This window comes from Scyliorhinus torazame, chromosome 7 (assembly GCF_047496885.1).
Source record: "Scyliorhinus torazame isolate Kashiwa2021f chromosome 7, sScyTor2.1, whole genome shotgun sequence".
Classification (NCBI taxonomy): Eukaryota; Metazoa; Chordata; class Chondrichthyes; order Carcharhiniformes; family Scyliorhinidae; genus Scyliorhinus; species Scyliorhinus torazame.
The window spans coordinates 299,296,553-299,322,409 of NC_092713.1; the positions used below are offsets into that span (position 1 = coordinate 299,296,553).

At 47.3% G+C, this 25,857-nt stretch overlaps 1 long non-coding RNA gene across 1 annotated transcript; it reads left to right on the forward strand.

Annotated features, from left to right (window-relative positions):
• Positions 1-429: 429 nt before the first annotated feature.
• Positions 430-25,451, forward strand: LOC140427491 (uncharacterized). Its single transcript, XR_011948519.1, has 2 exons — positions 430-645; positions 23,646-25,451. It is a non-coding gene; the product is annotated as an uncharacterized lncRNA (long non-coding RNA).
• The last annotated feature ends 406 nt before the right edge of the window (positions 25,452-25,857 follow it).

Genomic DNA, 25,857 nt, shown 5'->3' on the forward strand with positions numbered 1-25,857 from the left:
GAAGGTTGGGAGGGGGAGAGGAAGGTTGGGAGGGGGGAGAGGAAGGTTGGGAGGGGGGAGAGGAAGGTTGGGAGGGGGGAGAGGAAGGTTGGGAGGGGGGAGAGGAAGGTTGGGAGGGGGGAGAGGAAGGTTGGGAGGGGGAGAGGAAGGTTGGGAGGGGGGAAAGGAAGGTTGGGAGGGGAGAGGAGGGTTGGGAGGGGGGATAGGGAGGGTGGGAGGGTTTTTACAACAATCCACAATGGTTCACGGTCATCATTGAAGTTTTAATTCCAAATTTTATTGAATTCGAATTTCACCATCTGCCATGGTGAGATTCGAAGCCGGGTCCCCAGAGCATTGCCCTGGGCCTCTAGATTATTGGTCCAACAGCAATACCACTACGCCACTGTCTCCAGCCTTCCTGCACCAATTGGAAAACAAAAAGACTCACTACCCAATTGGATGGTGCTTGCCTGTCAGCCAAACAGCCTTTTAAGAAATGTCCAAAGAAAATGACAGAAGAAATATTTTGAATGTCCCGATGATGTTTCTCCAGGGTTGTACACCGCAGCGTTGTGGGGGTTAATCTTCAATTTCTGGTGCCTCCAAGCCAATCCTGGAGGGTTGGCAACCCCACCCTGTTGTGATAACATATTTGCTGATATGGTAACTATGATCATTTAAATATATGTTTATGTAACGTGTATGTAATCACAGGAAATGATGCAATCTCACATGATTCAGTTCAGGGAGCACGTGTAAGCTGAAGCAACAACAAGTTTCCATTATGTTTAACCTCTGTTCAAAACAAGGATGAGAATTTTAAAATGGAAGGGTTGCTTAATCAGGAGGTAATTAGATCTGAGGATAGCCGGCGGGCTGCTCCACAAGTGGTTCACTGAGGATGGGCGGCTGCAGCCGGGGAGCCGATCCACCAAGAGACAAGAGTCTGGTAAGAGAGAGGGAAAGACCTCAGGAACTAACATCAGGGCACAGCACACGCACAGCTGGATAATATAACCGGGACATCACCCAAAACCGAACACACATCCCAAAACCTAACTCCAAAACATTACCCAAACCCCAAAACATCACCAAACACATCACCCAAACCCCAAAAATATCATCCAAACATCCAAAACTAAACCCAAAACATCAATCAGCCAAACCCCAAAACATCACCCAATCCTCAAAACATCACCAAAACCGCAAAACATCAACCAAAACATCACGCAAAGCATCACACAAAACATCACCCGAACCCCAAAACATCACCCAAAGGGGGGGGGGGGGGGCGGCGTGAATCCCACCTGCCGCTCCGACGGTAGCTGCCAAATTCTCCGCCGCTGTTTTTTGTGCGGGGGTGGGGATCGCGCCACGGCGGTCGGGGGCCATTGGCAGTGGCCACAGTGTGGAAAACGCATTTCCTAGGGCCTGACCCCGACCATATGCGCCCCCTCAAGGAACTCCCCCTACCCCATAGTCTCAATGCCCTTAAACGGTGCTTGGGGCTTTTCTTCTAATGCCCAGGCATTATCTTCTATCGACCAGGCAAGGCTCGCCTGGTAAAGGCCTCTGGGCCCTTTGAGCGACTAAGCGTGGACTTCAAAGGGACCCTCCTGTCCACCAACCGCAATACCTATTTTTTAACCGTCATCGACGAGTTCTCCCGCTTCCCATTCGCTGTCCCCTGCCCCGACATGACCTCGGCCACCGTTATAAAAGCACTGCACAGCATCTTCACCCTGTTCGGTTTCCCTGCTTATATCCACAGCGACCGGGGTACATCGTTCATGAGCGTTGAGCTGCGTCAGTACCTGCTCAGCAAGGGCATCGCCTCGAGCAGAACAACCAGCTACAACCTGCAGGGAAACGGACAGTTGGAGAGGGAGAACGCAACGGTTTGGAAGGCTGTCCTTTTGGCCCTACAGTTGAGAAGTCTCCCAACCACCCGCTGGCAGGAGGTCCTACCCGACGCACTCCACTCCATCAGGTCGCTCCTCTGAAAGGCTCCCCCCTTGCCAATGTTCCCCCTTGCACCCCCACACCACCTGTCGCAACCAACCGCGCCCCCCCCCCCTCGCGCCTCCTCCTTCCTCCACACCGGCGATGTCACCGCCACCCCCAGCTACCCTCCCTACTCCCCAACCCTCTACCGCGCACCGCACAAATTCTCCGACCACCGTGCTCCCGGATGTACCCTCATCGAAGACGTCCGTGTCCGCCGCACCACCGAGCGAGTTGAGAAGAGCACAACAAGGACGAACAAGCCTCCAAAGAGAATGGACATGTAATCCCACTTCACCCCCCGACGGACTGTCTTTTTCTTAAACAGGGGGTGAATGTGATGAATTGGTAATGTGCCTTTAAGATCATGCATGTAATGTCCCTTTAAGACCGGGTTTGGAACCCCGGGGGACTCCGCCTCCGGCCCCACCTCCCAGGGGCCGGATATCAGGTGGCGTCCTGAGGGCGGTGCTCAGTGAGCACTCATCTCTCCGGCTGGCGAAGTTCTCTGTTTATTAAAACCTTCGTTTTACGAGTACACTCTCTCGTGTCATAATTGAGGGTATATCACTGAGTCCGTTTCCTTCTCCCAGTTTGACGAAGAGCATTCCGATCTTTGTCTGCACAATGACGTTCCCGGGAATCTCTTGCCCACTGCACATCTTTGAGCCCCGCTGCAGCACTGCCAGGAGACGGGATCAAGGACATTCGGGATGTGCGTATACTATCATGGAAAAATGTACGTGCAGACCTTTGGAGCTCCCCGTGATTGACGTAATTACTGTTGTTGCTGTAGAAACCGTTTCCTGGGGCAACTGTACACCACCCAAGACACCGAGTCAAAAATACTTCATCCTATTGCATGCTGCGCAGAATGTGAATGAGGCGGGGTCTCGAGTGCCCAGATAGAATTTTAGATAATCGAGTGGGAACGTGTGATTAAATTCAGTCTCTTGCCTATTGATGGGCTGAGTCTGATGTGATGGCAGATGTTCAGTGTAAAGCAGGTGATAGAATGTTCCCGCATGGAAAGAAGCCATTTTGGCCCATTTGAATCCATGCCAGCTCTTTCAAAGAAAAATCCCGTCTGTCCCTTTCCCAGCCCCTATCCCTGAAATTTTCTCCAAGTATTTATCCAATCCTCTTTTTGAAATCTGCCGCTGAGTTGCTTCCACCACCCATCCCGTTTTTTACAGAGAGTTTTCCTTCATGTTGTCTCTGGGTCATGTGGTGATATGCATCACTGTAAATACACAAGGGGTTAATGTAAATACACTAAGACTAAGTGAACACTAGAGGGAGCACCAGAGACATCATGACATGCAGACATACAGCGAATGAACACATAGAATAGGACACGACCAATGGGCAGTCAAGACACTACCACAAGGGGGCAACCCATATAAAAGGACAGGGCACACATGCTCTTTCTCTTTCCACAGGCGACACTCAGAGAGAAGGACAGGGGCAGATCAGAAGCATCACACCCACCACGTGGATTGGAGCAGACTGGTTAGTTAGACTGAGTTACTACAGCAAGAGTAGCAGAAGAGTCGAACTCAAGTCGGAGAATTGTTAACTGCTCAATAAATGTGTTAAACCTATCTCCAAGTCTGAACCTTCCTTTGTCAGAGCATACATCAAGGAAACAGCTTATGCTACATGAAGAAGCAGAACACAACAGGTCATTGGCCATAAATCCACACCGAGCTAGTTGTTGACCTTTCAGCCATCAGAAACCGCTCATCTTTATTTATCCTTCAAAAGAACTGGTACGGCCACAAATGGCCCAAATGGCTTCCTTCCACGCTGTAATGTTTTATAATTTACCTTGCTCGGAACCTCATGATCTTTGAACATATCGACCAAAACTCTTGTCTGCCTTCTCTGCTCAAAAGGAGAACGAGCCTAATTCCTCCAGCCTCCCCTTAGAACTGCACTAGTGGCGCAAAGAGAGTAAATCGCCATGACAGAGACGTGCTGACCAAGGTTAGGTAATAAATCTTTCAGGGTGCACAATATTTGGGGTGATGGGGGGGGGGGGAGGGAATTAAAAAACATACTGAATGGCAAAGGAGAAGTAACAGATTACAAGAATGAGGGAGGGTCTTGGCTCAAGACCATGAAGTAGGATCAGTCTGCGTGGAGATTAGGAATAGCAAGAGTCGGAAAACGTTGGGTGCAGTTTTTGAGCCCCCTGTTTATTTATACGGTCGACAGAGTATTGAATGAACTTTTAAAACAATTAATTTATGGGATCTGGGGGTCACTGGTTAGACCAGCATTTATTGCCCATCCCTAGTTGCCCTTCAGAAGGTGGTGGTGAGCCGCCTTCTTGAACCGCTGTAGTCCTTGGTGTGTAGGTACACCCACTGTGCTGTTGGGGAGCGAATTCGAGGATGTTGCCCCAGCGACAATGAAGGAGCAGTGGTATATTTCCAAGTCTGGGTAGGGGCTTGGAGGGGAACCTCCAGGTGGTAGGTTTCTTGGGTATCTGCTGTTCTTGTCCTTCTCGATGATAGTGGTCATGAGTTTGGAAGGTGCTGTCTAAGGAACCTTGGTGAGTTACTGCAGTGCATCTTGTAGATGGTACACACGGCTGCCACTGTTCGTCGGTGGTGGAGGGCTTGAATGTTTGTGGAAGGGGGAGCAATCAAGTGGGCTGCTTTGTCCTGGATGGTGTTGAGCTTCTTGAGTGTAGTTGGAGCTGCACTCATCCAGGCAAGTGGAGAGTATTCCATTACACTCCTGACTTGTGCGTTGTAGATGGTGGACAGGCTTTGGGGGGGGTCAGGAGGTGAGTTATTCGCCGTCGGATTCCTAGCTTTTGATCTGCCCTGGTAGCCACAGTATTAACATGGCTTGTCCAGTTCAGTTTCTGGTCAATGATAGCCCCCAGGCTATTGATAGTGGGGGATTCAGTGATGGTACTGACATTGAATGTCAAGGGTTGATGGTTAGATCCTCTCTTGTAGGAGATGGTCATTGCCTGGCATTTGTGTGGTGCGAATGTAACTTGCCACTTGTCAGCCCAATCCCAAGCCTGGATATTGTCCAAGTCTTGCTGCATTTGGACATAGACTGTTTCATTATCTGAGGAGTCGCAAATGGCACTGAACAGTCACCCTTGGCATATGTATTAATTGGGGAGGAATTTGATTGGCTTATGGACTGGACCAATCAAAGTTACAAGCATGGTTTAGACAATGAGTTTCTAAACTGTTGTAAAATGACAGTTTCCTGGAGCAATATGTGTGGGACCAACTAGGGATAGTGCTATTCTAGATCTCGTATTATGCAATGAGGCAGGGTTAATTAGTAATCTTGCAAGTAAAAGATCTGCTGGAAATAGTGAACATAATACAATTGAATTCCATGCTACATTTACAAAGGAAGACGGTGACTGGTCTAATAGTCCAGGCACTCAGGCTAATGTTCTGGGTGCGTAGGTTCAAATTCCACAATGGCAGCTGGTGAAACTAAAATTCAATGAATAAAATCTGGAATTTATAAAAGCTTGTCTCAGTCAAGATGACCATCAAACCGTTGTCGATTTTTGTAACAACCCACCTGGGTTAGGGAACGAAAACTGCTGTCCTTAGCTTTTCTGGCCTCCCATATGAATCTCGGTCAATAGAAATGTGGTTGACTCTTAACTGTCCCCTGAAATGGCCCAGCAAGTCACTCCATTGAAGGGAAATTAGGGATGAGTAACAAATGCTGGCTTTGCCAGAGACACCCACAAATAGAATGCAAGAGTAAACTAACCAGGAAGATGAGAACAGACTGTGAAGGTTGTTACAAGTGTATTAAAAGGGAGAGTGTAACTAAAGTAAACACTGGTCCCCTTTAAGCAGAGACAGGAGAAATTGTCATGGAGAATGAGGGAATGCCAGAGAGTTTTAACAAATATTTTTTGTCTGCCTTTTTTTGTCCAAAAACTATGGGTTTACCTCGCTGGAATGAATCAATTAAGTCTGATCCATTGCTCCAGTATTGAGTTCAGAGTTTAGGCTGATTGCACTGTTATGGGCCAGGGTTTAGAGAACCCCAAAATGTATCATGGAGTTCACCTGATCCACAACTTTTAATAGATTGTGTTATGGGGAGCACACGGCCCACTCTACAGGTGTGGTACAGCAGAAATGGAAAAGTAATTTTAAAGCAAAACAATGTTTATTCTATGAACTCAAGTTAACCTTTTTAAAACATACAGTGAACATCTTAGCAACCATCCATTCAAATACAACCCCCAAAGAATACAACACTACGTTATCATTAAACTTTCCTTTTAACATCCATAAGACATTAAAAAAAAACTTTTAACAGAAGCACATCAGGTTTAGATTCACTACTGAGAACAGTTATCACTGAATTCACCAAATGATCAAGAGATCATTACATGGCAGAGAGAACAACAGTACACCTGCTTTGGCTGGCTTTAGCTCCAACACTGAAACAATACCAAAAAAACACAGACACACCCAAGCTTTTCTCAAAGTGAAACTAAAAAGCAGAGCCAGAGCTCAGCTTTACCCACACTCATCACTGCAGTAACTTGAGCAGACAAACATTTCTTAAAGTGACATTACCATGACAGCAGGGCCATCAGTTTTGCAGATTATGGCTGTATGCTGAAGATTGAAGGAAGTGTCAACCTCCCCGATGTTTGGTCTCTGGCCAGCATTATTGGGGGACATTGCTTTAACGTGCTAAGAAGAAGACAGAGAGATGGTTAAAACACAGCAGATGTTGAATATTTGGAGGACAAACTAATAAGTGCGCTCTGAGTTCACTGGGAAGGTGCAGGGAAATACTGAGTGAGTCTGGCAGCATGGGACTGCTGAGTATTCCCAGCACTTTGTTTTATTTTGTATTAATGTCCTCATTATTATTATTATTGTTTAGAACTTCCCCAGCAAGGGGAAACAGTCTCTCTTGATCCCCATCCTATTGAACCCCTTCATGATTTAAAAAATCTGAATTCAAGTCTCCTGCAATCCTCCTTTTGCCATAAGGAAAGATATTCCATCCGCTTGGGTTGCAGTCTTTCAATTCTGGGAACAACCTTTGAAAATATTTGTTTTACAATTTCTCCAGTGCCTTTAAATTACTTTTATAACATGGATACCAGATCTGTTCAGAATGCCGTCCAGCCAAGGGTCGATACAAATTTAATATTACCTCTTTGCTCCTATTCTATTCCTCCAGAATACTTTGAAGTTTCTTTTATGGTCTTATTGCTTCATGCTGCTGGTTTTGTGATTCGTGTCTGGGTATTCCTGTATCCCATGTAAATTTTTCATTATCCAAGGACTACGTGACCTCCATTTTCTCCTTCCTAAAATGAGCTTTGTGCATTGCGCGAGATCAGCCCGGAACAATCACGATTAAAATCTTACCTTTGTCATCACAGCAACATTTACTGTGGATTAATTTGAATGGTTACAACATAGAAGGAGGCCATTCAGCCCATCGTCTCTGTGTCGACTCTCTGCGAGAGTGATGCACCTAGTGCCACTCCTGTGCTTTTCCCCTACAGCCTGGCAGACTGTTGGATTGTTCTGCCACCGCCACACTCCTGGGCATTCCAGATCCCGACAAGTCGCTGCACAAAAGATGTTTTTCCTCCCGTTCCATTGCCTTTTGCTTGCACCTTAAATCGGTGTCCTCTGATTCTCTATCCTCCCACCAGTGAGAGTTTCCTTGCCTACTCTGTCCAGACCCCTCGTGATTTTGAATAAAATCCCCCCTCGATCTTTTTTCCGAGGAAAACAGTACCAGCTTCTCCAATCCATCTGTGACTGAGGCACCTGATCCCTGGGACCATGTTTGTGATTTTCTTTCTGCGCCCTCTCTAAACCCTTCACATCATTAAGTATGGTGGCCAGAACTGGACACGGTACCTCAGTTGAGACGGAACAGTAGTTTATACAGGTTTAACATCACTTCCTGTTTTTGGACTCTATGGCTCTGTTTACAAAGCCTATGATCCTTAGACTTTATTCTCCGCTTTCTGCCCCTGGCCTGCCACCTTCAATGACTTGCACGCCTGTACTACGTCTGGTCCCTCTGCTCCGGCACCCCTTTTGGAATGACTATATTGCTTCCTCCAATTCTTCCTAACAAAATGGATCACTTCACATTACTCTGCATTAAATTTCATCTGCCATTTGTCTGCCCAGTCCACTAACCCTGTGTATGCCCTTTTGAAGTTTAACCTTGGCCTTCACATAACTCACAATACTTCCCAAGTTTTGTGTCATACACTAATTTTGAAATTGTGCCCTGTACACCAAGCTCTAGGTTAGGTGGATTGTGGATCAGGTTAGGTGGATCCACAAAGGTTACGTGAATTGGCCCGGCCCCTTTGTGTCCAAAGATGTGCAGGTTAGATGGGGTTACGGACATAGGGCAGGGAGGTGGACCTGGGGGTAGGGTGCTCTTTCAGACATATAATTTGATAACCTAGACCATAGAATAGAACCATAGAATCCCTACAGTGCAGACTCAATGGGCCGAATGGCCCCCTACACTGTAGAGATTCTACGGTTCTGTTCTATGGTCTAGGTCATTAAATTATATCGGGAAGAGTAGGGGTCCGAACATTGACACCTGCGGAACTCCATTATAAATCTTCCTCCAGTCCAATAATTAACTGTTACTGTTGCTCCCTGTTTCCTGTCACTCAGCCAGTTTTGTACCGTGTTTCTCTTGGACCTATTTCCATGAGCCCTAACTTTGCTCACAAGTCTGTTGTGCAACACTTTATAAAATGCCTTTTGGAAGTCCATGAAAACCACATCAACATTGACCCCAACAACCCTCTCTGTTACCTCATCAAAAAGCCCAGGGAAGTTAGTTAAGCACAATTTTCCCTGATCACAATTTTCTCAGTTGACTATTAGTTTTTTCTGACAAAGCTTTGGCATCACTGAGGTCACTCTGACTGGTCCATAGATGCTGGGTTTACCCTTGCACCTTGTTTTGAACAAGGGTACAACATTTGCAGTTCTCCAGTCCTCTGGAACCACCAACTCTGTATCTGAGGAGGGTTGGTAAATTTTGACCAATGCCCTCGTAATTTGCACCCTTGCTTCCCTCAGTATTTTTGAATGTATCTCATTCAGTCGTGGTGACCTATCTCGGAGTAGAACCAGTCTATCTAATATCCATAAACGAATAAAAAGAAGGATAATGTGGGATGGAAGTATTTGTTTTTGCAACCTTATAACCAGTTTTGCCCTACACTCTGCAATCTACTCTTTTCACAGGGTAAGTTCGAGCTGTGGGGACAATGAGTGAATGGGAATATAGCTTCTTGCGAGAGCAGATAAAATAAGGACAGTTAAAGCTTGGAGGTGAAAGATAAAATTGCCAAACCAATAGACGCACCTGAACTGACCATGTACCAATACAGAGTATGTGAAATGGGTCTGACCCTAGGGTGAGGGTCGAACACTGCAAAGCCTTATTGTTGTAAGCGCTGGTTGAGATGATTAATTCCAGGGCAGCACGGGAGCATTGTGGATAGCACAATTGCTTCACAGCTCCAGGGTCCCAGGTTCGATTCCGGCTTGGGTCACTGTCTGTGCGGAGTCTGCACATCCTCCCCGTGTGTGCGTGGGTTTCCTCCGGGTGCTCCGGTTTCTTCCCACAGTCCAAAGATGTGCAGGTTAGGTGGATTGGCCATGATAAATTGCCCTTAGTGTCCAAAGTTGCCCTTAGTGTTGGGTGGGGTTATTGGGTTATGGGGATAGGGTGGAGATGTTGACCTTGGGTAGGGTGCTCTTTCCAAGAGCCGGTGCAGACTCGATGGGCCGAATGGCCTCCTTCTGCACTGTAAATTCTATGATATTCTATGATTTGTTTTTTAGGCTTCAGGTCGCAAAGTGTGAGGTCGAGAAATGGTAGTATTTTCTATATAATCCAACGTGAATGAGTGGCCGAAACAATGCCACTTTGCTTTATTGAAGTCCAGCTTGAGGCTGTGATTGGATTTTCAGGATTGGCGCACTGCTGACCGTCAGTGCTGGTGGTGTTCCTTTGTGTAGGTGGAAGGGGAAGAGCTCCCCTACCTCCACCATTTTCACAGGCGTGAGTGTGAACAGGCCTAGAACTGGTTTGACCATCTGCTGAGCACACTCCAAGGGCAGATCAGCACCCAACACGGACCACTTCCAGAGCTGGAAGAGGACGTAGAGGCGAGGAAAGAAAAGAGCTGGTGTTTCCCAGTTTCTATCAGACATTTAATCTGGCCTGGATCTGAAGAAGAGTCACACGGACACGAAACATTAACTCGGTTTCCTCACTCCACAAATGCTGAGTTTTTTCAGCATTTTCTGTTTTTGTTGCTGCACAAAACTATTACTGAAAGAGAGGATCAGCTTAACCAGTCACAGTGTTATTCACGGGGCCATTTTGAGTTGTTTCGCAGTTGTGAACTGTTCACCAGCCCCTCGCCCTGTGGAGGTTTGTTCTTCGAGATGGAGAATGTCGATGCTCGAAACCGAACATTTTCCATTTCGGATATCGATCACCAAGTGTTCCCAGAGCATGGATAGAACAGTGGCCAGATGTGGAATAAAGCTCTTTCTGCACTCTTCCATTGAACATTGAATAGTTCCAGCATAACAAATCTGCTTCTGTTCTGGGTGTTGGGGGGCAGGGGGAGTAAAGTGAGTTTTAGATTGGGTGGTTAATGAACGTTGTGGGAGGGAGGGAGGGGAGGGAATGAAAAAACCAGTGAGTGACCAGTGACTGTGCACAGAATTTGCGATATTCTCTCATTGTTTCGGATTACAAGCAAAACAACTTAGAATTTGCTTCGCCCCTATAATTTCTTCCACCATTGAGCCTCTGTGCATCATCAGTAGTAATAGTAATGTGGGGTCACGCAGCACAAACAAATCACCAGGCAAGATCGTAGCGCCACTCCCTGTGGGCCGCGGCGTTGATGATGGGGAGCGCCTGGTGGATAATCTGTGTCAGCAAAGCTGATGTGTTGCGCTGCTTGTTGGGTTCCAGGCCTCGCCAGAAGGTCCCCGTTGGTGCTGGTGGTTCCTGGCTGTCCGACCGATGGACCCAGCTCGTCAGACAATGGTGCTTTCATCTGTGTCATTGCACGTCAGACTGATTCACCTTCAGAGGACCCTGCATTATTTTGCATGGAATCAAATCCAGTAGCTGACTCTAGGCTTTCACCGTGAGGCACGAGGGGAGGGGGTTGGTGGGACAATGGCCTCTCTATATTAGAACTTGTGAATCTCAATAATTAATGTGGAATTTTATAAACTCTCAGTAGATGATGGGAATGAAATCAGTAAGGCAGCCTGGGCTTTGTCCTCATTTCCTCACAAAAGTTCTGACTTTGGCTTCAGCTCTTCAATATTTTTGAATGTTAAAGTTGTTGAGAATGCATTAAAGGTTCAACACTCTGAATCTTAGGGACTTAGGCCATTCAGCCCTTTGAACGTGCTCCACCATTCGATAGAATCAATGCTGACCTGGTTGCGGTTTGACCATCTGCCGAGAGAGCTCCACATAGTAACGGTAGACCTCTTCAATCTTAAACTGTGTCCCCTGGTTCTAGTCGCTCCCATAGGTGGAAGCACCTTCCTGGCATTTATCCTATCAAATCTCCTCAGGATTTCATGTTTCAAATGATCACCCCTGATTGAACCTCCAGTGGGTAGAGGCCCAACCTGTCCAACCTTTCTTCATAAGTTACGCACCTCATCCCAGAAGTGAAAATCCAGTGAACCTTCCCACTATTGCTTCGAATGCATCTTTTTTCAGCTAAGGAGATGAAAAGTACCCAGTATTCCAGATGTGGTCTCACCAATGTCCTGTCACCGCTGCAGCAAAACCTGCCTACTTTTAGATTCCATTCCACCCTCCTTCCTAATCACATGCTGTACCTACAACTAACGTTTTTGCTTCACGCCCGAGGACACTCTCTGTGTGAAAGCAAAATACCGCCGGTGGTGGGAATCCGAACCAAAAGCGGAAAGTGCTGGAAAAACGCAGCAAGTCCTGGAGAGAGAGAGAGAGAGAGAGAGAAAAAGAAGCAGAGTTAACGTTTCGATTCTATAAACTCTTCTCTCTCTTTCACTCTCCACAGCTGCTGCCAGGCCCCTGCTGGGTTCTTCCAGCATTTTCTGTTTTCAGTCTAGATCCCCTAGTACCTTGGGACTCCTGCAGTCTCTCTCCATCTAAGTAACGAGCCGCTTCGCCATACTTCCTGCCAAAGTGGACAAGTTCACATTTCCCCACATTATACTCCATCTGCCAGTCTTTTTGCCCACTCACTCAACCCATCTACATTCCTTTGCAGACTCTCTATCTCCTCTTGACAGCTTGCTTGCCCACCCATCTTGGTGTCGGCAATCTAGTTACCGTACATTCAGTCCCTTCATCTACATCATTGATTGTAAGTAGTTGAGCCAGTGGTCGCTGGGTGACTCCACCGGTTACAGCTTCCCAACCCATGGGGCAGCACGGTGGCAGAAGTGGATAGGACTGTGGCTTCACAGCGCCAGGGTCCCAGGTTCGATTCCCTGTTGGGTCACTGTCTGTGCGGAGTCTGCACGTTCTCCCCGTGTCTGCGTGGGTTTCCTCCGGGTGCTCCGGTTTCCTCCCACAGTCCAAAGACGTGCAGGTTAGGTGGATTGGCCATTCTAAATTGCCCTTAGTGACCAAAAAAGTTAGGAGGGGTTATTGGGTTATGGGGATAGGGTTGAAGTGAGGGTTTAAGTGGGTCGGTGCAGACTCGATGGGCCGAATGACCTCCTTCTGCACTGTATGTTCTATGTTCTAACCCGAAATGCTCTCAGTGTGACGCCCCGTGGCTCACTAGGGCTGAGACGCATCATGCGATCATTAGTATCAAATGTGGGAGCAGGAAGGTCGACCAATTCTTTTGCCCCTGCTCACATGATGGAAATGAGAACGTTCGCTGGGGACACTGTTCAGAGGGAAACTGCACCAGTTTCTGGTGGAGCTGACGGGAAATGGTGAGCTGGAGTGTGGGAAAAGGGACAGGAAGTGAGGAAAGGAGAGCTGGTGAAGAGTGAGCGATCCAGAGCGCGCATTCATAGGTTGAGAGAAGGAATGACCTTTTGAGCACCTTCAGATATAAAAGGGGAGGTTGAAAGTTAAGGTTTTGGATTTTATTTTATTTTTGAACATTTTTAGTTTTGGTGACCTCCCTAAAGCCAGGCCTATTTCAATTGTGGCTTTATACTGCAGGCATGCCCCCCCCCCCCGCCCCCCAGCCTTGGTTCCCTGTGCCTGTTAAACCCACTGTCCACAAGTGCGGTGGAAGGAGAAATGATGGGCACTCGAAGGAAGTAAACAATAGGGCGAAACCCAAACAAGGGGAGTGGGGTAGACCGGATTGCTCTGCGGGGACCAAGCATTGGCTCAATGGGATGAATGGCCCCCTTCTGCACGCTCTACGATCATCCCCCCCCCCCCCAATCATACTCAACCTGACTCACCAAACTCAATTACCTCACACACCTCTTCACCGTTTCCATTCATTCACACAGAACGTTTAAACTCCCCGTATGTGGTGAGTGTTGTAAAAGGGGGCGTGCCCTGTCACCAATGATACTACAGAGACATGAAAGAGTCCTCCAATGGACGCTGGGCTCTGCATTCCTGGAGAAGCTGGGCTCCGAAGACCCTGGAAGAAATGCGGCACAGTCTCTCGACTGAGCGGAGCAGTAATCCGACAATGATTGCTGCTTTGCAGAGAATCCAGGCCATTCTGTTTGCTGCCTTGCCAATCTAGTCTCCCCCACACAAATGTTCAAAAATAAAATAAAATCCAAAACCTTAACTTTCAACCTCCCCTTTTATATCTGAAGGTGCTCAAAAGGTCATTTTCTTCACAACCAAGGCTGTACACAAGTTTAGCTCCTGCTTTCCCGTTCCATTTCTTGAGAAGTGAAGTTTGCTTTTATTGTGGCCTTTTGAACCTGCATCGTTACTTTTATTGATTGTCTATCAATCCCCAAGTCCTTTGTTCTGCTGCCCTGTTTAGACACTCAGTAATCAAGCAAGCAATGTCTGGCCCCTATCCGGCTTTGCATAATGTGTCATCTTGCACTTAATTAATAAAATGAAACCAAGTCAATGTCTATCCAGGAATTGATTCCCAATGGATTAGAGTTATTGTTGAAAAGGAAGACTTTTTTAAATCTTATATGAATCAGGACAAATGGAAGAATTCCAAATTTCAAACCATCACAAAAGTTTAAGCTACAGAGGGGAATGGTGCTGCTTGATTGGCAAGTTGATTCTGATTGGCTGAAATGTTGCCATGGAGAAAGGCGTGGGGGGGCAAATCATTGAAACAATCTCACGGGATTTGAGTGTGAGGAGGTTGATGAGGAGTGAGGGAGATGAGTGACGGAGATGGGTGAGGGGAGTAAGGAGGATGTTCGAGAAGGATGAGGCGGGAGGGGGATGAGGAGGGAGGGGGATGAGTGAGGGGAGTAAGGAGGATGATTGAGGGAGATGAGTGAGGGGGATGAGGGAGGGGGATGAGTGATCGAGATGAGTGAGGGGAGTAAGGAGGATGATTGAGGGAGACGAGTGAGAGGGATGAGGGGGGGATGAGTGAGGGGAGTAAGGAGGATGATTGAGGGAGATGAGTGAGGGGGATGAGGGAGGGGGATGAGGGAGGGAGATGAGTGATGGAGATGAGTGAGGGGAGTAAGGAGGATGATTGAGGGGATGAGTGAGGGAGATGAGTGAGGGTGAAGAGGGAGGGGGATGGGGAGTGTGCAGGTGGAATGAGGGTAAGGAGTGGTTATACCGTTCTCCAACTTCTTCAGGAATAAGATGCTGCCGGGTGCTCGAGCCTAAAACTAGACTCACTGGAGCTTTAACCCTGGGGACTTGCAGCACGTCAAGCTCCATGTAGCAGTGAATGTGAAGCTGCATGTGTGATCTGACAGAGTTGATGAGAAGTTGGCCATTGGCAGCCGTGAGGAACAGCACTGTATACACCCTTCCTGTCTGAAAAACGACCATGCACCACTGCTCTCTGTCCCATTGCTGGTTTGGCATCTGTATTACCACTGGCCCTTTAATGCCAAAGGCTTTCCTCCTGTCTGTCTCTCTCCCTCCCTCTGCCACATAGTACAGAATTAACAATGCCCCTTCATAAATAATCAGCACAGATTTGATGTCCCTCTCTATATTTGACCATTAGTTCAGGGGAAGCTGGTCGCATCTATCTCGAGATAGAGTGGCTGAGCATTAGGAGAATTGTGAGCTGATTAGAGAGCCAATGTGGTGCTGTTAAATCCTATCTACGCCATTACATTTTTGAGTATGTCATTAAGGTAGGTCTTCCAGAAGTTATTTGCTAATGTTCTACACAAAATTATTGACAACAATGAGAATCCACGGGTTTGAAGGACTCGTTTTAAGATCAATAGATCTTTGTTGTCTAAGGAAATTGAACGACGCGTGCAAAAACAACTAAATGGAGTTGATGAAATAGCAGAACAGGCTCACGATGGGAGGACAAGTTAATAGGGTGGTAAAAAAGACAAATGGGACACCTGCCTTTATCATTCGAGGCATAGATTAAAAAAGCAGGGAGGTCCTATTGCTGATGTATAGAACTTTGGTGAGGCCACAGCTGGAGCACTGAGTGTAATTCTGGTCGCCACATTATAGGAAGGATGTGATTACACTGGAGGGGGTGCAGAGGAGATTCACCACGATGTTGCCTGGGACGGAACATTTAAGTTACAAAGAGAGGTTGGATAGGCTTGGGCTGTTTTCTCTGGAGCAGAGAAGACTGAGGGGCGACCTGATTGAGGTGCACAGGATTGTGAGGGGCATGGACAGGGTGGACAGGAAGCAGCTGTTCCCCTGAGTTGAAGGGTCAATCACGAAGGGACACAAGTTCAAGGTGAGGGGCAGGAGGTTTAGGGAGGATTTGAGGATAAACGTTTTTACCCAGAGAGCGGTGATGGTCTGGAATGCGCTGCCTGGGAGGGTGGGAAATGGGATTAGGTAGGCAGGTCGGTGTTTTTCATGTGTCGGTGCAGACTCAATGTCTGAAGGGCCTCTTCTGCACTCTGTGATTCTCTGATTCTGTGATTCACTGGGGTAGATCGGTCACGTCCTGATCCATCCTCCCTCAGCTGCAGTTACGTGTCTTGTAAGTAAGGTACAAGGTAAGTCTCAGCAACATTGGAATTACAGGTTATAATGAGGAAACAGTTCATAAAGTAATGTACTGAGGTTGATCAGGGGGCAGGGTGGCAGAGTCCCATCTCTTTTGCCCACCTGCCAGGACGTCAACTGGCAATGGGTGAGGTTATTATTGAATCGAATCCTAAAATGGTTGAAGCGCAGAAGGAGGTCATTCGGCCTGCTGTGTTCATGGCAGTTCTCTGCCACAGCAACCGGGCTCGTCCCACTCCCCTGCCCTTTCCCCCCAGAAACCTTACAATGTTTTTCCTCTTCCGATAATTCCCTTTCATAAGCCGACTGTGGGTAGGGTGGATACGGCAGCGGTGATGACAATAGCAAGGATTCGGGTATCTGAGTGGCCTACGATTGCTGGGGAGGGGAGGGTGGGAGTCATGCTGCTGATGAGTTCGATTGAGGCCTAGAGCGAGTGCAGCAACATATAGAGCCTAAAATAATAATACTGCGGATGCTGGAATTCTGAAATAAAAAGCAGGAAATTGATTGATTGATTCATTGTTACATGGACTGAAGTACAGTGAAAAGTATTTTTCTGCGGCCAAGGGAACGTACACAGTACGTATACAGTAGACAAAAGAATAATTGCCAAAGTACATTGACAAATAAGTAATTGGTTACAGTGCGGAACAAGGGCCAAACAAAGCAAAAAAGGACTTGAGCAAGAGCAGCATAGTGTGTCGTGAATAGTGCTCTTACAGGGAACAGATCAGTCCGAGGGGGAGTCGTTGGGGAGTCTAGTAGCTGTGGGGAAGAAGCTGTCCTCTGTCTGGATGTGCGGGTCTTCAGCCTTTGTACCTTCTGCCTGATGGAAGGGTCTGGAAGAGGGCAAAGCCTGGGTGTGAGGGGTCTCTGACAATGCTGTCTGCCTTCCTGAGGCAGCGGGAGGTGTAGACAGAATTAATGTGCGGGTGGCGAGCTTGTGTGATGCGTTGCACTCTGCAGTTTCGTGCGCTCTTGGGCCGAGCAGTTGCCATACCAAGCTGTGATGCAGCTGGATAGGATGCTCTCTATGGCACATCTCTAGATGTTTGTGAGAGTCGATGCAGACATGCCAAATTTCTTTTGTTTCCGTAGGAAGTAGAGACGTTGTTGGGCTTTCTTGACTGTTGCATCAACATGAGTGGACCAGGACAGACTGTTGGTGATGGTGACCCCCAGGAACTTAAAGCTATCGACCATCTCCACTTCGGAGCCATTCGGAGCTCCTTCAGAGCTGAAGAATTGACTCGAAATGTTAACACTACTTCTGATTCTGCTACCCCTGCTGCATTTTCCCAGCATTTCCTGTTTTTAATTCAAATTACAGAGCCTCATGGATCCAAGGATAATGTGGAGTTGGGGCTTTGTGATCTGGGCAATGAAGGACGCACCAGGAAGAAGCTAAATGGAAAACCACAACGCAGTTAGGGAGGTGCAGTAAACTGACATTTACCCTGTTCACCATGCAGTATCAAGCGTAGCCCACAAGATGGCAGATTTGGTCTTTAAATCATTGGCAACTTAAACTGCAGTCAGGCTGCTTTGTGGCTGTTATGGAGCTAAAATCCTTACAGTGCAGAAGGAGGCATTTGGCCCATCGAGTCTGCACCTCATTTAGGCACATTCCCTCACCTCATACTCACAACCCCGTAAACCCCACCTAACCTGCACATCTTCGGACTGTGGGAGGAAACCCACGCAGACACGGGGAGAACGTGCAGACTCCACAGTCACCCGAGGCCGGGATCAAACCCGGGTGAGGCAGCAGTGCTAACCACTGTGCCACCATAGCGCCCACAGGAGTCAGCAGGAGATCTTTATCGCACCCACGGGGGCTGATTTAGCTCAGCCGGCTGGATAACTGGTCTGTGATGCAGAGTGAGGCCAACAGCACGGGTTTAATTCCCGTACAGGCTGAGGTTATTCACAAAGGCCCGACCTTTCAACCTTGCTCCTTGCCTGAGGTGTGGTGATCTTCAGGTTAAATCACCACCAGTCAGCTCTCAGAAGAGGGAGAGCAGCCTATGGTCATCTGGTCCTGTGGTGGCTACTTTATTTGACGGGCGGTATGAGGGATGGGTTCTGGGAGCAGGAGAGACCAGCCGTGTTTATTGAGCACAAAAGGAAAAGGGACATAATTCGGGAATGAGATGAGGAGAAATTTAAAAAAGCTATAAAAGCCAATAAGTCAGGTGGCATCTGTGGACAGGAGCAAGAGTTAACATTTCAGGAGCAGAAACGTTAATTGTGTTCCTGTCTCCACTGATGCTGTCTGACAGGCTGAGTGCAGGCTGCACTTTTCATCTTTCTTTTCAGATTTCCATATCTGCAGAATTTTGCTTTGTGTCGTTGAGGAGGCGTGACCTCACCTCAAGGGGTGACAAAGAGAGTTTCGTTAGTCCTCAGGACAGAGAGACAGCTCAGTGCTTTACTAGGCACTGGTCAGTCCCATCCTCGGAGTATAGATGGCAAGGCCAGCATCTGCTGCCGAACTCCACGTCACCCTGAGACAAGGTAGTTCTTTATACAACAGGGCTGACTGCTCCGTGGGGTTGCCAACCCTCTAGGATTGGCCTGGAGTCTGCAGGAATTGAAGATCCATCTCCAGGACATTGCCGAGTGCGACCCTGGAGAAAACCAATTAGATATTAACACTTCCCTTCTCCAGATATAAACATTTTGAAAATGGGAACAAACAAAATGGCTGTTTGGCCGACAGTCGAACATCATCCAATTGGCCGATTAATTTTTTTACTTTCCAAATGTTTAGGAAGGCAGTGCGTCACAAGGGTGGATGTGTCCACCGACGAATGGATGGAGTGGGGGGGGGGGGGGGGGACAAGTCATGTGATGAAACCTCCAGGACTACATTTAATCACAGTTGGCAACCCTATTGCGAGGCCATTTGCCAGTTAGCCACATTGATATTGGACTGAAGTCGCATATAGGCCCAGACCAGATAAGGACAGCAGGTTTCCGACTGAAGATAGATGGGGATAGGCCCCGGCAGATTTACATATCCGTCCAGGCAACAGAGCAAGGCCCAGACCACCGGGGCAGGGCATTACTGCTCTTACTATTAAATGCAAGTCCCTGTGAACTCTCAAAGGTAAGAAAGGGGACACAGAAATTGGTGATAATTATTGGTTTAATTGGCATTCAAAGCCTCTCTCTGGAGTCAGCTCAGTAAGAAGCTGACGGTTCGGAAACTAAGACTGCCCCCTTTAACTGGTCACACTTTGCAAAACAGATTGCTTCACAAATCCATTTCCCTTTGAACTGCTGGCAGAGGGTGATATTTATTTTTCTCATTTTGTTCCATTTCAGCTGCCAATCTTTCTCGATGAGATCGAGTTTCCCAAGTCCTCTTGGGGAATTTATTTACTAAAGTTCAATCCCTCCGGAGTCCAGCGGAGAGGGTTCAGAGTTCAGAGCTCATGGAGTTCTGCCAGGTACATATTCAGCTGGAGTTCATAGGTCAGTGAGAGCCCTGGCTGGTGTCCGTTGGTCAGGACTGGCAGCTGAGGTGTCTAGGAAAGCATAGGGAATGGCTTAATTTAATAGCTAAGGCAGAGAATAATAATAATCTTTATTTGTGTCACAAGTAGGCTTAAATTAAGTAGGGGCTGTTTAGCACTGGGCTAAATCGCTGGCTTTGAAAGCAGACCAAGGCAGGCCAGCAGCCCGGTTCAATTCCCGTAACAGCCTCCCCGAACAGGCTCCGGAATGTGGCGACTAGGGGCTTTTCACAGTAACTTCATTTGAAGCCTACTTGTGACAATAAGTGATTTTCATTTCAAATTAAGACTACAACAAAGTTACTGTGAAAAGCCCCTAGTCGCCACACTCCGGCGCCTGTTCGGCAATACTGAGGGAGAATTCAGAATGTCCAATTCACCTAACAAGCACTTCTTTCAGGACTTGTGGGAGGAAACCAGAGCACCCGATGTAAGAGATAGAAGAACAGATAAGGCTGTATTAAAATAGTATAAAGCAGTCAGAGATAAAGTACTGTGTACAAATCTGATTACTACTTTTCTGGAAGAATGTGGCTGCAGTCGGAAGTGTATGGAAGAGATTTATGAGGACAACGTCAGGAATGGTGGATTTGAAGTGTGGTCGGTTGCAGATTTAGTGTCGTTTTGTTGGTGCTGGCTCGATGGACTGAAGAGCGTCTGCTGTATTGTATGACTCTATAATTCTATGAGAAAGTCTTTTCTCTGAGAGGGTGACAGGGGGGTGTCAGAAATTTGCTGCCTTGAAAGGGTGATAAAGGCGGAAGCCCTCACTGCATTTAAAACAAAAGTATTTGGGTATGCACTTGGAATTCCCATAATTCCACTACGGGGCTACGAACCAAGGACAGGAATGTAGGATTGGGCTGTCACGCGCACAATGGGCCGAATGTCTTCCTCCTGCCCCATGAATCTTCACTATGTCGGCCTAGGCGGATGTGGTGCTGGGATGCCTTTGTCTATATATATATATAGGTACAGATTGCCAGCGTGTCTTCAGCTGGGTTTAAAACAAGTCATTGTTTTCAAACGTCAGTCTCTGAGAACAAATATGAGGTGAATGACTCTTATGCAAGAAGCATTGTCTCAAACTGATACGGTTTGCGACAAACATGATGCTCCCAGGCGCCATCTGCTTCCACCTTCTGGGTTCCCACAGAGCTGGTTTGTTGTGTGGATTTAACCCCTTGTGCACGGGCCGTGATGTAGTCGCAACGTCTCGATGCCGATTAAACCAATAATAATAATAATCATCACTTATTGTCACAGGTAGGCTTAAATGAAGTTACTGTGAAATGCTCCCAGTCGCCACATTCCGGCGCCTGTTCGGGGAGGCCGGTACGGGAATTGAACCCCCACTGCTGGCCTCGTTCTGCATTTACAAGCCAGCTGTTTAGCCCACTGTGCTAAACCAGCCCCTAGGGCCTGCTTCCGAGGTCAAATAGCCCCCCCCAAAATTCTCAATTTTGGATGAGAATTAAAGGTAAATTTGTACCAAGCGTCAGTTACGCCACGGTTAGGAGACTAAGCACAGCTTTTGCTACCTAATCGAAGTATCATAGAATAATTACAGATCAGACGGACGCCATGTTGCCCATTGTGTGCAGTGTGCAGTCGCTGGGTGGTTTCTGGGATGAGAAACTATAATTATGTGGGAACACTGTGACTGCTGGAACCAATCCCACCGGAGCAGGGAACTGGCATCGAGATTTTATTGAAATTTTAAAATTATGAATAATATTGCTGGAACAAATGTGTGTGTGTGTGGGGGGGGGGGGGGGGGGGGGGGGGGGGGGGGTGAGGGAATCGGCCTCCACTGGTTGGGGAGTCAGTGACAGGTCATCACTTTAGGACTGCCATTGGGAGACAGAGTTAGAGCTAGAGTGAGAATGAAAGGTTAGTGGAGAGTTAATAACCGTTTGGAAATCATTCTCCCGAGGGAGCTGGGTCCGACTCATTAAACATCCCTCCTGGGTTAATAACCGGTATTGAGATTGGCTGGAACCTTCCCTCTGCAAACACTCCCCGACTTCCTCGCTGGCTTCCAGGTTTGTTATAGGAAGGTCCCAGGAGTGGCCGACAAGAGGCTATTTTTAACCTCCCCCTATAATTTATTCTTCAATCATTTGTCATTTGCAGCCTTCTGATTAGATAATTATCAGAGAACAGCTGCAAAACAATTGCTGTGAGACGTCTTCACATCCTGCTGAATTCAGTTGAGTAACTTTAGAGAGGGGCAAACTTCACAGAGGAACAAATCATCTACGGGATGGGGTGGGTCTGCTGGGTTTGAATCAGTCATCGTCGCCTACTATTGCCTGCACAGAAATGCACCATACAGGGGTCCAGGCTAATGTTTGCATAGCTCTCTAGACTCCTCACACCCCTCCTTCATCTAACCTTCTCATGCATATTTCTCCATTCCACTCAAGCAGGCCTGATCCTCATCTTAACTTCATTCATCAACATTTCCTGATATTCTGTTTCCTCCCCTCACGTGATTATCTAACTCTCCCTTAAATGCGCCAATACTATATTATACCACCGCTATTCCATGCAGTCGTGAGTTCCACATGCTCGCCACTCTCTTAGGTAAAGATGATTCTGCTGAACCCCCTGTTGGACTTCTTAGTGACTATCTTATATCCAAGGACCCTACGTCTGGTCTGCAAGTGAAAACATTTCCCCCCCATCTACCCTATCAAACCCCTGGATAATCTCAGAGACCTCCGTCTCTAAGGAGATTGTCATCAACTTCAGGAAGAGAAGTGGAGAACATGCCCCTGTCTACATCAATGGAAACGAGTAGAAAGGGTCGAGAGCTTCAAGTTTTTAGATGTCCAGATCACCAGCAACCTGTCCTGGTCCCCCCATGCCGACATTATAGTTAAGAAAGCCCACCAACGACTCTACTTTCTCAGAAGACTAAGTAAATTTGGCATGTCAGCTATGACTCTCACCAACCTTTACAGATGCACCATAGAAAGCATTCTTTCTGGTTGTATCACAGCTTGGTATGAATCCTGGGTCTGCCAAGACCGCAGGAAAGTACAAAAGGTCGTGAATGTAGTCCAGTCCATCACGCAAACCAGCCTCCCATCCATTGGCTCTGTCTACAATTCCCGCTGCCTCGGAAAGGCAGCCAGCCTAATTAAGGACCCCACGCACCCCGGACATATTCTCTTCCACCTTCTTCTGTCAGGAAAAGATACAAAAGATTGAGGTCACGTACCAACCGACTCAAGAACAGCTTCTTCCCTACTGCCATCAGATGTTTGAATGGACCTACCTCGTATTAAGTTGATCTTTTCTCTACACCTTGCTATAACTGTAACTTTATATTCTGCAGTCTCACCTTCCTTCCCTATGTACGGTATGTGTTGTTTGTATAGCATGCAAGAAACAATACTTTTCACTGTATACTAATACATGTGACAATAATAAATCAAATCTCGCTATCCCCTCCGCTTTCTACAATAAAACCCAGATTACACACAGCAGATAATACACAAAAACCAAAATAACAAAAACCCCAACCTACTGTACCCACCCCATCCACCAAGAGAAGAAAGATAACTAAAAACAAAATGAGACAAACCCCAAACACCCCGCCCCCAGCAACTGAGGTGACTAACTCCTTAAAGTGGATAATGAAAGAAGGGAGGCATGGTTAGCACTGCTGCCTCACGACGCTGAGGGCCCAGGTTCGATCGCGGCCCCCGGTCACTGTCTGTGTGGAGTTTGCACATTCTCCCCGTGTCTGCGTGGGTCTCACCCCCCACAACTCAAAAGGTGTGCAGGGTAGGTGGATTGGCCACGCTAGATTGGTCCTTAATTGGGAATTTAAAAAAAAAACATGAATGGCTACCATCTCTGGTAGAACCCTTCAACCAACCCCCTAATGGTGTACTTGACTTTCTCCAGGCACAAGACCATGAGGCACTTAACCATACCGAGGTGCTGGGTGGAGTAGAAGACCTCCACCCCAGCAGGACCTGCTTCCGGGCGATCAACGAGGTGAAGGCGAGGGCATCTGCCTTCACTCCCATCTGCAGCCTCAGCGAGTCCAACACCCCAGAAATGGCTCCAGCTCCATATTCAGAATCGCCGACATGGTGCTGAAGAAAGAAACCAGAAATCTTACCAGTTTGGGGCAAGACCAGAACATGTGTGTGTGATTGGCCGCCGCCCCCCTGGAACATTCTCGCACCTGTCTTGTGCCTCCAGAAAGAAACCATTCATCCGAGATTTTGTCCAAACCTCTCCAGAACTTCAAAACGGTACCTTCACTCCACCCTGTCAAATGCCTTCTCGGCGCAATTACCTCCGGCTCGGGCCCCTCCGACAGGGAGAGAACAACGTTCAACAGCCTCCGAATATTGGCTGACAATTGCCAGCCCTGAACAAAGACAGTCTGATCCTCCACAAGCACCTCAGGGAGATGGAGCTCCAGCCTTACCGCCAACACCTCAGCCAGTATCTTCCACATTTAACAGTGAGATAGGCCGGTTAGACCCATACTCAGTTGGATCCTTATCCTTGTTCAACAGAAGAGAAATAGAGGCCTGCGAGAGCGCAGCAGGAACAAAGAGTCGGTAAACATATCTACCAGTAACAGGACCAACTGGTCAGCAGACATCTGATAGAATTTCACCAGAAACCCATCAGGCCCAAGGCCATGGCAGCTTGCACTCGCCCAATACCAATCAAAATCTCCTCCGAGTCTAACTTCTCTTCCCATCTCTCATCCCCTCCAACACATCTAAAAATGTTGACATGTCCACCCGCCCCCGCCCCCCCCCACCTCATCAAGGACTATGACCTTTAGAGACTCTTGTTGAAGGCCTCAAAAGCAGTGATAACTTTACCTGATGCGGAAACCAAGTTACCACTCGAATCCTCAGCCTGAATAATCTCCGGGAGGCCCCCTACCACCTCAGCTGATGAGCTAATGGAAGGTGACCTTTTCCCCACACTCATAAAAGACCCCCCTTGTGCGCCGCAGGTGGCTCAAAACCTTCCCTGTAGACAACAGATCAAACTGTGTCTGCAGCTTCTTCCTGCTCACCAGGAGCCCTGGGATAGGGTCATACGCTGATGGAGTATGGATTTATTCATAGTTTTAGGTGCTAGTTGAATGCATGTAGCTGAGAGATAAACTTATTAACAGTGTCTTGACAGTGGGAATCCAGTCACTGTTTCATTCATTGTTTCTGACAATGATTTAGCCATTGTATTTCAGTGTATTCAGCACTAAGAATGTTCTCGGTCTAATCCATAATCAGTTATAGCAAGAACTCTGGGCCGGGCTGCGTAACCTGGAATGCGTGAGAAACATATCCAGTAATTTTCCTGACATTGTGCACAGAGATGCTGATCTAGTTTTGATAGGCAGTAGTCAATCTTAAGTAATGTCCAAAGTTTGATTCACAAATTATCCTCTAAGTAACAGACATTCATTTGAACAAACCAGGAGGTCGCAGCTGAGAATTAGAAACCAATGAGAGTAAATGAGGGATTAAACCAGAGATAAGAATCCCCTTAAAAGTAGGACCTCGTGGTCGAGGTCTTTGTTCCTGAATTCTTGCGTTAAAGTGATTTCTTTATGTTTTATGCATTTTGCCATGTGTTTGACATTTTTATGTATTGTTTCTAAGTTTTGATTCAGTTCTTATTCAAGTGTATGCAAGTGAATAATTAGCAATGAAGTCGTATTTTTGACTCCTTCAATCAACTGGACTATCGACTCTTATTAGAAGGTAAAATAAGAGTCCCAACTCACGCATACCTGCGGTCCACCTCCAAGGTATCATCCACCAACCTCTGGCCTCTCACTCTTACCTCCCTCTCCATTTGCACCTTAATGCGATATAATCTCTCTAATCATGCCTTTCAAGGCTTCCCAAAGCGTGGAGGGCGAGACAGACTCATTCCTATTGAATTCTACATACTCAGCAAAGGTCTTAGACATGCCTACATCTATACTCCACAGTGGGAGCTGAGCGGGGTCCGACTCCAAAACCAAGTCAACCAGATGTGGGGCGTGATCCAAGATGACACTAGCCGAGTATTCTGCCCTCCTCACCCAAGGTAGAAGAGACCTACCCACCAGAAAAAAGTCAATCCTTAAATACAC